This window comes from Microtus ochrogaster, linkage group LG2 (assembly GCF_000317375.1).
Source record: "Microtus ochrogaster isolate Prairie Vole_2 linkage group LG2, MicOch1.0, whole genome shotgun sequence".
NCBI classification, from domain to species: domain Eukaryota; kingdom Metazoa; phylum Chordata; class Mammalia; order Rodentia; family Cricetidae; genus Microtus; species Microtus ochrogaster.
Genome location: NC_022028.1, coordinates 27,452,807 through 27,464,329, shown reverse-complemented (window position 1 = coordinate 27,464,329; position 11,523 = coordinate 27,452,807). Strand labels below are relative to the sequence as shown.

At 49.7% G+C, this 11,523-nt stretch overlaps 1 long non-coding RNA gene across 3 annotated transcripts in view; it reads left to right on the top strand.

Moving 5' to 3' along the window:
* Positions 1-542: 542 nt before the first annotated feature.
* The window catches only part of LOC102000915, a 48,017-nt gene continuing 37,036 nt past the window's right edge, over positions 543-11,523 (top strand). Inside the window, exon 1 of one of the 3 annotated variants that reach the window (XR_003378112.1) lies at positions 543-704. This is a non-coding gene — a long non-coding RNA (uncharacterized LOC102000915). Of the gene's footprint in view, positions 705-2,290; positions 2,470-11,523 lie in introns of those variants that run through there. The other 2 variants (XR_001229225.2, XR_003378111.1) reach the window with 2 other exon arrangements.

The following is an 11,523-nucleotide window of genomic DNA, read 5'->3' as shown; positions in this document are numbered from 1 at the left end:
CCGGCCCAAACGTCTGCGTTCCCTCCGCGGCTCCCTGCCTTCGTGATTGGTCTGGGAGGTTGGGGGAAAAAGGGAAGAGAAAAGGAGGAGGCGGGGAAGAAGGGGGTTTGAAGGAAAACGAAGAGGGGAAAAAAAAACCACGAAAAATAGCAGTCTACCCATTCTACCTAGACTGCGTTGTGTTGCACCCCCACCCCACGCCAGAGATTTGTAAAGCGCGCGCCACGGATGTACGGTTCAAAATAATACCTATAGACAGATGTGTCCCCAATGGTTTCAAAGTTTCCTCTTCCCTTCCCGCGCGAGCCCCCATCTCCGTCTTGCCGGAGGTGGGAAAGGAAGGCTTGTTTCGCCCAGAGCTCTGGTGGCCAAGCTTCTTGGAAATCCGCCACTGCAACTTTGTGCAGCCGTCGCGCGCCGGCGGCGACCCTCTTTGTTTAAGTTCTCGGATGCCATCATCTGGGAAACCTGCAGCCCTGTACCAGCGCGGGGCCCGCGCGTGCGAGACGGACCGCTTGCTGCGGCTGCTCGCTCTCCCCCACCCCTCTCCCTCTCCTTCTCCCTCCTTTCCTCCCTCCCTCCCACCCTCCTCTGGGATTCTTGCAAGTAGCGTGCGTGCCCTTGTGAGTTTGGAGGGTGCTGGTCAACGAAGCCACTCGAGGTATTTGAAAGGCAAACAGCCCGACCGTCCCCCTAGATACATCGTAAGTGTATTCGACCCTAATGCCTTTAGAATGCTGTGACTGCCACAGCCTGCCCAGAGGGCTCGGGTCCGCTAGCCGCGCCCTCCCCCGCCGCTCCACCGCTGATGGTGGTGGTGGTGGTGTGTGTGTGTGTGTGTTGTGTGTGTGTGTGTGTGTGGTGTGTGTGTGTGTGTGTGTGTGTGTGTGTGTGTGTATCGGTGGGGTTATTACTTGCTTGCTATTCTTGGGCTTGGGGACTCTTTATTTTTCTCTTTCTTTGGGTCTCAGGTTTGCACGGTGGCTGTGACCGCTGGCGACAAGTGCTTTCTCAGCCGCAACCCAGCTGAAAGAGTTAAGGGGGCCGGGAGGAGGAGTGCGCCCGGTAGGCGGGAGAAGCGGGGTGTGTGTGTGGGGGACGCGGCCAAGCGGAAACGCTGCACAGAGGAACCTCAGCGAACCAAGAAAAAAGAGAAAGTGGCAACGAAAACAAGGGCAAATTAAACCCTCCTTGGGGATTTCCAATGAACTAACCCAATTCGGACATTCAATAAATACACGACTCTTAATGAGGGTGCTTGTGTTTGCACCCGCACCCCCCAGCTGCAGGGCACCGGCCTGCAGCCTGCACCCTGCAGCCTGCAGTCCCAGCCCGAGCTGCAGCCGAGAACGTAACCTGGCGGCCAGTGTGCTTCGAATATAAAGAACTGGCCTGCCTTCTCCCCCATGCATAATTCCTCTGCAGAGCTCACTTAGGTGAACTCAGTTACAGTAGGAGCTCTCCAGCTCAGCAGCAGCCACGCAGCCTCTGCGTGATCTCGAGATTAACCGTAGACGCGAAGCATTTATGTAGGATTGGGTCCAGCTCCTGCTTGCCGGGTGAAAAGATACCATCTTAGGAACAGATCTAAAAGGCAGCAGTAACCAAAGCCCCAAACAGAACGGATTCCCCCCACTCCTCCCCAAAAGGTTCCTTTTTATATTTATGTATGCGTATATGTATATATAAAAGATGGAACACAGATTTCATTGAATAAATCTGAGATCTCCAGGTGCAGACGTTTGAATGGTCGGTGCCAGCACCCCGTGTTTTCCTTTCCTGCCGATTTTGCTTGGATCCGGCTCAAAAACCGAAAGAGTCTCGTGGTTTTGTTTACACTGAATGGGGAGGATAGGAACAGAGCCATGGGGCCGCCTTTCATTAATATACAGTGAGGATTTTGTCTAAATTACTGCTATGAGTTTCACAGTACACGCTTTCAAAAGCCGTCTCAGGTGGCCTGATGAAACGGGATAGCGCCTCTGCAAACAGAGCCACTCTTCCTTTGCGCGGAGGGTGTGCGCTTTCGGGAAGCCCCCCAAACGCTGTGCTCCTCAATAACAGAAACGCACTTCTGTTCCCAGGTCTGTCCCTTTCCCCTCCCTTCCATATACTTAGTTCTCAAATCGCTCCCCAGCTTCCCCCCCCACTCCCGCCCCACCCCATCCGCCCCCTCCCTCTGCCGAGTGTGATTGTTTTGTCTGGAAAAAAAAATCCAAAGTATATAACAAGGGGAGAACAGTTAGTGCTGATTTTCATTTGCATACATTTTCATATATTTTGGTGAAAATAATAGACTAGTGAGAACTGGGCTTAGAGGAGTCAGCGTAAAGGGAAGGCTAAGGATGCGCCGGTTCTGGAGAGTGGAGAAAAACGCCTTCTCCTTTACCCCTTCAGGCACCTTATTTTTTTTTTAAAAAAAAAAACAACAACCTTTTATTTAAAAGTCTAACCTTGGGAGTTTGCTGGGTAAGTGGTTCCCCCCCCCTCCCATTTTCTTCCTTTCCTTTCTCCTTTCCCTTTCCGTTCTTTCTGGTGTATTTATTTATGTTCTTGTAGGTTTGGAAGCTTTATTTTCATTGCTTGGGAGGAGAGAGGAAGGGAAAGTGTGTCGGAGGGAGTGAGCAAAAGGAATCTGACGTTGCTAAAATAATACATAAAAAGGTGGACTGGTTCCAGAGGCCCTCACAGCAAGAGCTTTTTACTCTTCTGGGTGAGAGCGAGAAAGTGCTATTGATTTTAATTGTTGATTCTGGGAGGGGCAAACCCCTCGAAAAGAGGTGCCTACTAAGCATGGAGTATATAAATATTTCTTGTTTGGAATTTCCCCCAGAGAATCAAGGATGCAGAGGGAAAAGCCTGGGGTCTGTAGCTACTGGGGTGACTGAATTGTGAGTCTGTCCAGGTTAGGATGGGGAGCAGTACGACCAAGTGGGGAAGAGGGCCTGATAACCACTGACTGAGGGCTAGAGAGGAGGAAGCAATGAGAGAGCCTAGAGTCAGTGTAGCCCTGGTTAACGCTGCAACTGGGGAGCAGGCGGTGAGCTGCAGCTCCTGGCTCAGTAGTAAAAGCCCATCAGAAAGAGGGTGATCAATCAAAACTAACCAGGACATCCCTGCTCTCCACTCCCCAAGGACGCTGGAGCTTCAGCATCCAAAGAACCAGATTTCATGTTTTCTATTTGTGACAGTCAGACCTAACCCTTCTTATCACTACCCCCCGGGTTTTGGAAAATTCAAGGGTGTACTTACTTGGATAAATGTGGCCGAAAGAAATAGCTATGCCAAGTTCAGGCCAGTGTGATTATCTGACTTTAGTAAAATGGTCTGGGTTTGATCTTTCGAAGGAAGCCACATTTGGGCGGGGAGTGGCGGGGGGGGGGGGGAGTGGCGGGGGGGGGGGCGGGGGGGGGGGGGGGGGGGGGGGGGGGGGGGGGGGGGGGGGGGGGAGTCAAATGTCTGGAATTATACTCACTTTTGTATACAGAACACCTTGCAATTTAGAATTGGTAATTTATTTGGAAACAGTTGATGCTAAATCAATGCTGTGGTTTGTAATGAGGGAGGCAGAGGTGTCAGTTGGGGAGGGGCTGAGAATCACTAGGTTTCCTCCCCTTGTTTACAGCCTTGCATCTGACTGGGGTTAACTCCGTGTGCTCCATTGGACCAGATGCCATATAGAGCTGCTCCCTGAAGATCATTTGTTTCCTTGATGGGGAACATTTCTGAGCAGAGCATATTGGTTGCCATAGAGAAAGAAATAAAAGGAAGAACACTAGTCACATTAAGCTATATGTTTGTGCACTGGGCTTTAGATAAAAGGACCTTGGTTCAGCCAAAGAGGAGAAGGCAAGCTAGAGATTTCTAGGACCACTAAAACTAGCTTTATTTTGTCTTGGACTTTTGCAGTTGAAACATATAAGTTAATTTTATTGGTTGTTGTTAATTTTATATGACACGGTTTACTGAACAAAATAAACTTTGCTTAGCACTATACTGTTGACTAGTCAGCAGGGGGCGCACTGACTCGTCGTAGCAGGCACTCAGGAAAATGTAGCCAGTTCAAAAGCAAATCTGCCCTTACGAACTTGCCAGAAGAACAAACACCCTTACCTTTCTATGCATGTTCAAGGGAAGAAGGGAAATGATTGCACCACACAGAATTTTAAAATACTAGGACAATGATCTCTCCTCACACCAGCCGTGCCTGTAAATGGCCCAGGAAGACAGAAAGTGCAGAAACTGTTCCCCTTTTCGCTCCAGGGAAGTGTGACTAGGGCTTTTTTTTTAATAAAATAGGCAGAAAAACAAAAGCAAAAGTAAAAATAAAAACAAAAACACAGAGCAGCTAAAGAATTACTGTTAGTTATATTATAGGCAACTTAAGAAACTGTCTTTCAGGCTGGTGATGATTATCCTTTTGGAATCTGACTAGAAAACAAAATGAATTCTGAAGTGTTATATGTTGAATAATGACTGTTTCAGCAGGACACAGTCTCACAGTTGTGTAGAAGTCAGGGGCTTGAGGATGGAGCAGGTGCCTGGGATCTTTCACTCCAGTTGATACCTAGTAGCTCTTACTGGTTTTAGAAGGATTTAACAGCCTTGAAAGGCTTTGTAGAGAAAAGAAAATGCAAGCCAGACAGAGGGTAGAGGTAACTGTGGACTTGAACCTTTTTAGGACAGTTAAAGAGGGGTGTTAGATCCAAGGATTTTTTTTGGGGGGGAGGGGGTGAGGGCTGCCGGCGAAAACTGCAGCAAAGGATGAAAAAGTCCTATAGCAAAGTCGGAAACTTCCTAAACCAGTGAAGGGCAGATCCTAGCTGGTTCTGAGGATTTAGTCAGCTTGTCTCAAACAACAATTTTCCCAAGGAGATTTAGAGAGTTACTAAGACAGGCTTGGGTGACTGGGGGGAGGGAGGAGCTTCCACAGTGCAGCTGAAGGCACCTGTGAACCCGAGTGTCACAAAGCCTGACCTCTCTGATAGCTCTGCTGCTGGGGGATGGGGGTGTCACCACTAGCTTCTTTTCAACAACTCAGCTCCAAGTCAGCCAGGCTTCAACTATAAGTTTTTTTTTTTGTTTTTTTTTGTTTTTTGGAAACTGATTTTGGTAGAAACTGCGACTTCGTCTAGGTTGGAAAGACTATCTTCCAATAGTCTTTCATAGAAGCAGGAGAGACACTCAGATAAAAGCATACGATTTTTCACCCTGGACCCCTTCCGGAATTGCACTGTCAGGTTGGTGCTAGGAAATGCAAGTGAAGAATTGAGGAAATTGTAATTTGAGCACAAACACTGCTTTCTTCCTCAGCTCTGCATTGCGGACACGAGACATCCAGGGGAGATCCACAGAGTGGGACAAGTCCCAAAACTTAGTTTGCTTTCCAAGCCCAGGGTTGCTCAAGGAAGTTAGGCTGTAAAAACAGGGAAAGAAACTTTAAAAATTCATTCATATTGTAAAACACTGGTTAAACCCTCAAGATTCTTTTTAAGGGAACATTCGTGTGTTACAGTTCTTTGGGGGCTGTGATGGTCTAAGCAGCTGCTCCCCCTCCCCTTTCTTGAAAATGTTCTTGAAAGAGCAGAGAGGTGGAGGGAACCCTCCTGGTTTCTAGAGACTGATGTACCTTGCAGTGAAAGAAAATAAGAATTCTTGGTCAAGCAACAAGTTAATCTGAGATGAGCTGTTCCTTTACAGGGACCATGATAGAGGTCTGTCATGACTTGGGGCTGGAAATAATCAAGGTGGGTATGAATTAAGATTCAAAGTTCTGGGCAAAATCTACAGGCTTAATTACTGGGGACTGTGAAATTGTTTTCGCCAAACGAGAGAATGTAGACCATTACCTGGGTCAAATGTGCACAACATGAGATGGGTATTTTTCCTCATTTGTTTCCATTTCACGATGATAAGGCGGTCCAGGAAAGCAGCAGCACGAAAGCAGGCAGTTTCTCTTACTGTTCACACTCTGAAATAGTCAGCTTACTCACAGTCTGTACTCTGTGGCCTATACAGAGGGAGAGGGCTCTGTAATAATGACTTTGGTTAGAAGATAGACTTTATTTGATGGACAGTAGATGAGTTGCTTCTTGGTATTGCTAAGGTTTAGGAGTATGCACCCCCCCCCCCCGTCTCTTTGATAAACAACCGGTTCCTCTGATCTGGAGGCAGGGAGCAAACACTTAGGTTTCTTCAGGTTGGTTTGAAAGAGTAATTATAAATCCAAAGAAACTATGATGCTTTACTCTAAAGTAAGCAGCAGCAGCAGCAGCAGCCTTAAACTACAGGGCATTTCTGATTGTGTGAAATAAATTGAGAAGGCACAGCAACTTAGTTGGTGATCCTGTATGTGCTTTTGAAGCAACCCATTTCCAACTGCTTGCTCACCGGAGCTGCATGCATGCATCTGTCAAGGCTGGTAATGCTTTCTTCCAATGGCTGGGGAAGCTGCAACTAATGGATTATTCTGGCCTGCCCTTCACCACCCTTCCTGGGCTCCCTGACATCACGGACTTTTTCAAATTTCAACTCCTAGGATTAGGTAGCCCAGAGCCCAGCTGACTGACTAGAGGTGATGGTGAAAATACAGTTCATTAGCAACAAATGTGGATATGTTCTAGCTTGAAAAAATATTTCGAGGCGTGTGTGTGTGTGTGTGTGTGTGTGTGTGGTGTCTTATACAAAAACAAAGCCCAGAAATATGAACTCAGCTTTACTAGAGGGGGATCTGAAGTTTGTGTTCTTACATTAGCCCTGAAAGATTTGAGCTGCTCTTTGCCTGGGGCTCTCCTCCATCAAGTATCCTATCTAGTTTCACAGCATCTTCTCTGGCACCAAACCAGTAGTTCTGGGATGAAAGTAGAGGTGGTGTGGCATCCTAGAGAACAATTCTCTCTCTCTCTCTCTCTCTCTCTCTCTCTCTCTCTCTCTCTCTCTCTCCACATTTGACCTTCGCTACTGTCTGAGGAGCTGGATGTGGGTGTAGATCTGGGCATTTAGCCTGAAGTCTAGTGCTCTTTCTTTTCTTTTCTTTTCTTTTTTTATCTCCAAGCACTGCTTCCGTGGCTTCTTCCATCCTAGGATGCTGTAGCTTCCTTCCATGTCACAATTCTGTTCCTTCTCTGGGGTCCTACCCAACTCAGTGCCTGTCTGGGGCTGTCCTTCTTTATTGGTGTTTCCAAGAAAGTGGGGTTGTTGCTATTCACTTAAAAAAAAAAAAGAATGCAGTAGCAAATGTGTTTATTGAGAGCTGGTGCTTCCAATATCCCAGAGTGTGCAAGAATAGAATTTCAGCTGATAAACCTATTGATAGAAGTTGAGGTGGCAGAATGAAGTGACCTTGCTCACAATGGCTTCCTTGCAGCTCAGGCTTATATCCAACTTAAAAGTTGTAGGTCCAGGATTTCTTTTAATACTCACTTCTCTGCCTAAATTTTCTGCCGGAATCCTAGTTAATAAAGCCCGAGGGGGAGAATCCCCGGCTCAGAGTGGTACTTGATAACATTAAACGTTAATTTAAAATCAAACCAGGGCACAGAATTCACCGGAAAGTCACAGCTTGTGCTGTCAAATGACGAGGACTGTGTCCCTTTATGTCCCCCTCCCCATCAAAACCAATAGAGTAAAACTTTGCTTGGAGTAAACACCATTAAAGTACTCCGAATTAAAAAAAAAAACTGTACGATTTTATTGGTAGGGTCTTGGCAGCAATCCCCACCCCGGGTTGGAAGGTAAGATTAGAACTTTTTTTTTTTTTCCAGAAAGGTTTGCTTCAGAGTTGAACTCCCATTTCCATGTGGACTGGGAGCCCCATTCCACAGGAAGGGGTACCCCCCCCTCCCCGCAGCCATTTATGTGATTTGTGGGAACCGACAGGGACACTTGCCGAATTCAGCAGGAATCTGTTCGGCCTCAGGGCTAAGTCTGTCTTTCTTAGATCGTATTCTAACGGCATTTTATTTTATTTAGGGTTCAGTTTGCATAATAAAATTAAAAGACTCCCATTACGCCCCCCTTTCTGCCTGAAAATGCCCAGAAACGTCTTTTAGAATGTTATTTGAACACAGAGAAGTCTGCAGAGGTCCAGTTATCATTGCTTTACCATGGAAAAGAAAAAGGGAAAAACCTAACCTTCAAAGCGAGAAAGGGCCGAGGTAAAAGGAGCGAGGTGGAAAAAAAAAAGCTGGGGGGAGATGGGAGAGGCTCTGGCGGGCAGAAAAGAAGTGGGAGGCTGGTGAGGTTGCAGGACCAGAGACATAAACGCTGAGTCACCCAACAGGTCTTTGGACACTATAGAGAAACACAGAAGTCCAGAAAAATCTGGGTGCAAATGGCACCCATCTTCGGGGCCTCCTTCCCCGCCTGGCCACAGGAGCGCTGCCTTGGAGCTTGGCACCGCCTGCCTGCCTTTGTCACCCGCTCAGAGCGCGGCCACGAGCTCCCGCGGCGGGCTTTGTTCCCGCGGAGCCGGGCAGGACCCCTCGCACCGCCGCCTCCCCGCCCGCCCCTGAGCTTGCGACAGTGGGGGTGGGGAACGAGAAAGGGAGACCGGAGAAGCTCCGGTGGGCAGGGCGTTGGAGCCCGGGATTTCGTTTCTTTGCTCCTTTCGTAATTGAGCTGTTCTCCCCTCGCGGAGGGGGCCTTGGTTGAGCAGGAGGCTAAAGAACTGCAAAGGGGGCGCCCGCTCTTAGCCCATAGCAGGGCAGAGAACTCTCCGCTCTTCTGTTCACCGATTTGTATGGTATGCATGCATGCATGCAAGCATGCAAGGATGGATGGATGCATGGTTGGATGGATGAGGAAAACCACTGAATTGGGTCCCACGTTCTGGGCTTCTAGTCCAGGTTTTGGCAGCTGCAGGGCGTCTCAGGTTGGTTCGGTTGGTTAACTCCAAGGTCGTGCTCTCCAGGTGCTTTGGAGCCGCGGGTGGGCGCTGTGGATATACCTTGGGGTCAAGGAGCTGCACAACCATAGTGCGCGGATCTCTGTTGTGGAGGCCTGTGGCGAGGGACAAAGAAGTAGACATTGGGAGCAAGCAGAGGACAGGCGCGCACTGGTATCCACGCATCCATTCGAATGCACACCAAGGCTCGGGTCCTTCCATTGAACTCTCACCCCCACCCCGCCTCGGTACCTAAGGCTCTGGGTCCGTAAAGTTCACCACCACAGAGCCCCCCTCCCTTCCCCTCCCCTCCCCAACACTGCATTTAGCTAGTGGTGTCACCCTCTTCCCAGCCGTCCCCAAAGGTGTAGGCAGATTGCAAGAGTTGCGCCTCTGTTATTGTTTGTCAAACAGGCCCTTTCTCTTGGGAGAGGGTCGAGGGGCATGAGGCGGATCCTGGGCCAGGATTGCATTAATCAAAGCATTATTTCCCCAGAGAAGCCGAGCGCAAATGAGAATAAATCCTAATAAAATTGGATCGCAGAAAAACGGAAGCTTTGAGTAATCTGTGCGGCCTGATCAAATTCTCAAATTTATAAGAATGGGGGGGGGTCCTCTAAATTTTTTTTCTGCACACCTCTGGCCAAGGCTTGACTGCTAGACGTGGGAAAGGCACCTAAACGGGGCGGAGGGTTGTCACTACTTCAAGCTCAGTTGAACTTCTGCAGTGCGGAGCAGACAGGGCCACCCGGGTGTAGAGTATCACAAAATCTGGTCAGTTTTTTACTGAGAAGACACTTTTCTGCTGGCTCATACTTGCAGAAGGCCAGGGTTCGGTCTAACCCCAATCGGTGTCCGTCCTTCTAAGGTCTTGAGCTTTCTTTGGGAATGTGGCCCCCACTTTTCCATGTGATAGAGGCGGCAGGATGGGCAACACCCAGTGGTTGGGGGCAAGACTTTTACAGGGAGCCTTCTCCCCAGCTGGCGCTGTTTGCGAGGCCGGCGCGTTCTAAAGCAGCCTCAGGTCACTTAGCACAGCTAGTGAAAGTGCGTGTGTGTTATTCGGTGACAGGCAGCGTGCCCGCCGAGATTTCTAGTACTGTCGGGCCATACCAGCTAGAAAGTAAGGTTTATACTTTATCCTCCTGTGTCCCCCAAGTGGTAGAAAACTTTTCGGCGTCTTGTGTGGCTCTTCGAAGAAAGAAAAGAAACAGCACTCCCCTCCACGCCCCCCCCCCCCAAACCACCAAAAAACAACCCACAGTGGTGATTTGGCCCAGCTGAGCTACTTGCCCAGCAGGTCATCTCCCTTTGCATTCCTAACCCTGGTGTCTTCCAGCTGGAAGACGAGGAAAAAACTGCCGCCTGGAATTGCGGCCTTAGATGGTGACTAGTGTAACCAAACCAACCGGGATATCTCCAGAAGGACCTAGCCTTGTTGCTCAGGGGATGGAGGCCCGACTCGGCGGGGCGCCACCATGAGGGCGCCCTCTGCAGGCAGGCTCGGAGAGGGACGTCGCTCATGCCCCGCCGCGTGGGTTCCCTCAACTGCCCTCCTCGTGCCAGCCGGATCCCCAAGCGCGCGCGCACAACCCCAACCTGGCGACGCGAACCGGCACTCAGTGCCCTCTCCAAGGCGAGTTCCCCGCAGCCGCAGGAAAAAGCTACCAAGGATGCACCACCCCCTCTCCAGACCCACGCTGTTCCCTCCCGCCGCTACGAGCCCTCCATTGAGAAGCCCCTGCTGCCACCTGCCGCCGTGCGTCTTCGGTCACGGCCCACGCACTCCAGAGCCCCCAGTGCCTCTCTGTCCCTTTGCGGGACTGTGCCAGGCGGGGCAGGGCCGCCGCCCCTCCGAGGGGGGAAGTCGCCCCACGGTCTGGCGAGAGGCGCTGCTGGGAGCAGTGTGCGTGTGTGCGTGTGCTAAGGCGTGTGCGTGTGAGTGAGGCGCGCGCGCAGGGAAGCTCCAGGCAGGGCAGGGCAAAGCGTGGAAAGGCAGGACAGGAGGCGCAGCAGGATGCTCCTTGCTAACTAGTCGGTTTCCTCCAGTGTGGGTACCTACGGCGCAGAGCCTAAAGTCCTCCGTCTGCCCCAGGCTGGTTCTCTATCTTTCGATTTTGCATCCTCTCTCTTTCGATTAGGTCATCGCGCAGATCCCCAGAGATGTCCCTTGTGGTCCCTCGTGGTTCCGGGGCTGTTATGGATAGCCGGCCCCACGTGAGCCAAGGTAAAGCCAACAGGGACAATACTAGCTGGACATGTAACAGAATCATACAGCTTGTTCTTTCTTGCTTTACACTGGGGTTCATGCATCCAAAAGCCATGTTTTAGGGAGTCCTTAGGGTAGCTACTTTCTCTCTGTCTTGGTCTTAAGGATTTTGGATAGCAGTGTTTTTTGTTTGTTTGTTTTGTTTTGTTTTGTTTTCGGCGGAATACGGAGGAGGAAGAACATGGGCTTCAGCCCATAACCATGGTCTGTTGTGCACCTTTTCGACTTCCTGGCTCCTTTCCAGTAATGGGCAATTTAAGGAGGAAGTAAGGACACCTACCTCTTTTCAGTTCTGAAATAATGACTCCCCATTCTTTTAGTCTGTGGTTTCCATAATTTCATAAAGAACAGGGGCTATCAAATTTCTCTT